We start from the raw sequence: 4,768 nt of genomic DNA, 5'->3' as shown, positions 1-4,768 counted from the left end.
TTGTATGAAAGCACAGAAGATCATGAAGAAAGGACGTCTTACTGTTTTAGCACACGTAAAGGCTTTAGAAACAGAAGAGAAGAGCGTGAATGATGTGCGAATCGTGAATGAATTCCCAGACGTCTTTTCGGAAGAACTGCCTGGATTACCGCCACCGAGAGCCGTGGAGTTCCAGATCGATCTAGTGCCGGGACCTGCACCCGTAGCTCGCGTACCTTATCGACTAGCACCTTCCGAACTGCAAGAGTTGCAGAGTCAACTACAGGAATTGCTCGACCGAGGGTTTATCCAATCGAGCTCATCGCCTTGGGGCGCACCTGTTTTATTTGTGAAGAAGAAGGACGGATCCTTCCGCATGTGTATTGACTACCTCGAACTCAACAAATTGACGATCAAGAACCAATATCCTCTTCTCCGAATTGACGATCTTTTTGATCAGCTGCAAGGATCAAGCGTTTACTCCAAGATCGATTTGCGATCAGGTTATCACCAATTGAGGGTGAAGGAGAGTGATGTGATGAAGACTGCGTTCAGAACCCGCTATGGTCATTATGAGTTTCTCGTGACGCCATTTGGTTTAACCAACGCACCTGCCGTGTTTATGGATCTCATGAATCGTGTATGCAAGCCATACCTGGATAAGTTCGTTATCGTCTTCATAGATGACATCCTCATCTACTCCAAGAGCGAAGAAGAACATGAGCAACATCTCCGACTAGTGCTTGAACTCTTGAGACCAGAGCAACTTTATGCCAAATTCTCCACGTGTGAATTTTGGTTGAAGGAAGTCCAATTTCTGGGTCATATTGTGAGTGATCAAGGTATCAAAGTTGATCCCGCAAAGATCGAGGCTATCAGCAAGTGGGAGAAACCCACTACTCCAACTCACATCCGCCAATTTCTAGGCCTTGCCGGTTATTACCGGAGGTTTATTGAAGGTTTTTCATTGATTGCGCGTTCTTTGACCGCACAGACTCACAAAGGGAAGAAGTTCGTTTGGGAGAAATTAAAAGAATCAGCATTTCAAACCCTGAAGCAGAAGTTAACCACCATACCTATCTTGTCGCTTCCTGAAGGCAGTGACGACTTCATTGTGTACTGCGATGCTTCGAAAAATGGTTTTGGTTGCGTATTGATGCAAAGGACGAAGGTCATTGCTTATGCTTCTCGTCAACTGAAGATACACGAGCAAAACTACACTACCCATGATCTCGAACTTGGAGCCGTTTTCTTCGGTTTGAAGTTGTGGAGACACTATCTTTATGGGACAAAGAGTACCATATTCACCGGTCACAAAATCCTCCAACACATCTTTGATCAGAAGCAGCTGAATATGAGACAACATCGATGGATCGAGATGCTGAACGACTATGATTGTGAACTCCGTTACCATCCTGGCAAAGCCAATGTTGTAGCCGACGCTCTGAGTCAAAAGGAGAGAATGGTACCTCTTCGCGTTCGGGCTCTGAACATCACCATTCATTCGAACCTCAACAGCCAGATCCGAGTAGCCCAAGAAGAGGCTCTCAAAGAGGAGAACATATCCCGTGAATACTTGAACATTCTCGTCTCTAAATTCGAGGTTAAGGAGTCTGGACTCCGATGTTATGCCGGAAGAATTTGGGTACCTCGTTATGGAGATTTACGAAGCATTATACTTGATGAAGCCCACAAGTCGAGATATTCGATTCATCCAGGAGCCGGCAAAATGTACCATGATCTCAAGGAACAGTATTGGTGGCCAAATCTTAAAAAGGATGTTGCAACTTATGTTGGGAGGTGTTTGACTTGTTCGAAGGTTAAGGCTAAACATCAGAGGCCATCTGGATTACTTCAACAACCGGAAATCCCACAATGGAAATGGGAAGCAATTACGATGGACTTCATCACGAAGCTACCAAAGACGGTGGGCGGATACGATACAATCTGGGTTATCGTTGACCGTCTTACCAAATCTGCTCATTTCCTAGCGATGAAGGAAACAGATACAATGGAGAGACTTGCTCAACTGTACATCAAAGAATTTGTGTCTCCTCATGGTGTGCCCCTATCAATTATCTCATATCGCAATCCCCGTTTTGCTTCCAGATTCTTGCGTTCTTTGCAAGAAGCCTTGGGAACTCGTCTCGACATGAGCACTGCATATCACCCGCAGACCGACGGTTAGAGCGAACGAACGATTCAGACTTTAGAGGACATGTTGCGTGCCTGTGTTATTGACTTCGGAAAGTCTTGGGAAAGACATTTTCCGTTAGCCGAATTCTCTTACAACAACAGTTATCACTCGAGTATTAATGCCGCACCTTTTGAAGCGTTGTACGGCCACAAGTGCCGTTCTCCTATTCGTTGGGCCTAGTTAGGCAAAGTGAAAATCACCGGACCCGAGATAGTCCATGAAACGACAGAGAAGATTGCCCAGATTCAAGCGAGACTTAAGATGGCCCGTGATCGCCAAAAGAGTTATGCTGATCTTAAACGTAAGGACTTCAAATTCAATGCGGGTGACCGTGTGATGTTGAAAGTCGCACCTTGGAAAGGTGTGATCCGATTTAGAAAGCGCGGAAAGTTAAACCCGCGATACATTGGTCCTTTTAAAATTTTGGAACGTGTTGGACCCGTAGCTTACCGTTTAGATCTTCCGACTCAGTTGAGTGCTGTTCATCCTACCTTTTACGTGTCGAATTTGAAGAAGTGTCTTGCTCCACCAGAACTTGTCATACCACTGGAAGAACTCATAGTTGATAACAAACTCCACTTCGTGGAAGAACCTGTCGAAATTATGGACCGTGAGGTCAAAAATTTGAAACGCAACAAGATTCTGATCGTCCGAGTTCGATGGAATGCCAAACGTGGACCCGAGTTCACCTGGGAACGAGAGGATCAAATAATGCAGAAGTATCCTCACCTTTTCTCGACTCCAACACCTGCCTCAGCTTAAATTTCAGGACGAAATTTCCATTAACAGGTGGTTAATGTAACGACCCGACTTTTTCGACTTGCTTTTATGCCTTGTATTATAGCTAAACTGCGTATTTGTGCGTACTATGCTACTTTATACTCTGGAATCTTTAAATACATGGTTTACTTTCAGTTATATATTAAAACGTGCCTTAGAGTACGTAGGATACTTAACTTGGTCACCGGATGCTTTATGACCGTTAGTGTCACTTGCCGTTTCGAATAAACCGCGAACTGCGCGCACGTTTAACTTTTGTCGTAACCAGAATATTACGACTACAAAATATTAATTATTATTTTATAATAATAATTACTTGGGTTTTTGGATGCTTAATTATGCGTAGTAATTTAATTATGCTTACTAGTTAGTCTTGTTGGACTTTCTACCTTGTTGGACTTAAGCCCACCCTACTCTAGCTAGTAGCCCATTTATTTAGCCCACTTATTAATTACTAGTGACCCATTAATAAGTAAGACAAATACCCATTTATTAGAGGGAACACACTAGCATTTATATCAAGTATTATCCTTAAAGTTACATGAGATCCCAACATAATCACCAACTTTAGTCAACCATTAACCAAAAAGCAACTTTTTGTCCCCCCTTATCCCCCTCCAAAATTTCAGCCATCACCACCACCCCTGTAACACCCTAGGCAAATCCCACATTGCCCACGAACATGAGTGATCATGAGATTATAAGGTAATACTCACGCTTAAATGACACAACGCGTTTTGGGATCACAGGCTGAGTAGAAGTGCGAGTACGTTGTGGTTAAGCGTGCCCGGGTGAGAGCACTACCAGGATGGGTGACCTCCTGGGAAAGTGCTTCTCGTGTGTGATCGCCAAGAAAAAGCCGTGCGCCTGCGGGCAAAGCGGACAATATTGTGGTCATGTTAAACTAGGGTGTTATAGAATGGTATCAGAGCCACTCATGTGCCGTTGGGGGTGGTGAGGCAAACCTCATCGAGGACGATGAGTCCCTAAGGGGGGGGGGGTGAATGTAACACCCTAGGCAAATCCCACATCGCCCACGAACATGAGTGATCATGGGATTATAAGGTAATACTCACGCTTAAATGACACAACGCGTTTTGGGATCACAGGCTGAGTAGAAGTGCGAGTACGTTGTGGTTAAGCGTGCTCGGGCGAGAGCACTACCAGGATGGGTGACCTCCTGGGAAAGTGCTTCTCGTGTGTGATCGCCAAGAAAAAGCCGTGCGACTGCGGGCAAAGCGGACAATATTGTGGTCATGTTAAGCTGGGGTGTTACATCATCTGATCTTCTCATTCCCAAGTGAACTCGGGTCCTCTACGAGCATTCCATCGAACCTTAACAATTGGTATCTTGTTTTGCTTAAGTCTTTTAACCTCGCGATCCATTATTTCGACGGGTTCTTCGTTGAATTGAAGTTTTTTGTTGATTTGGATTTCATCTAACGAAATAGTGAGATCTTCTTTAGCAAAACATTTCTTCAAATTCGAGACGTGGAAAGTGTTATGTACAGCCGCGAGTTGTTGAGGTAACTCAAGTCGGTAAGCTACTGGTCCGACACGATCAATAATCTTGAATGGTCCAATATACCTTGGATTTAATTTCCCTCGTTTACCAAATCGAACAACGCCTTTCCAAGGTGCAACTTTAAGCATGACCATCTCTCCAATTTCAAATTCTATATCTTTTCTTTTAATGTCAGCGTAGCTCTTTTGTCGACTTTGTCCGGTTTTCAACCGTTGTTGAATTTGGATGATCTTCTTGGTAGTTTCTTGTATTATCTCCTGACCCGTAATCTGTCTATCCCCCACTTC

The sequence above is a fragment of the Rutidosis leptorrhynchoides genome, chromosome 10 (genome assembly GCF_046630445.1).
Source record: "Rutidosis leptorrhynchoides isolate AG116_Rl617_1_P2 chromosome 10, CSIRO_AGI_Rlap_v1, whole genome shotgun sequence".
Taxonomy (NCBI): domain Eukaryota; kingdom Viridiplantae; phylum Streptophyta; class Magnoliopsida; order Asterales; family Asteraceae; genus Rutidosis; species Rutidosis leptorrhynchoides.
The sequence above is the reverse complement of the archived record's forward strand: the minus strand, read 5'-3'. Positions refer to the sequence as shown.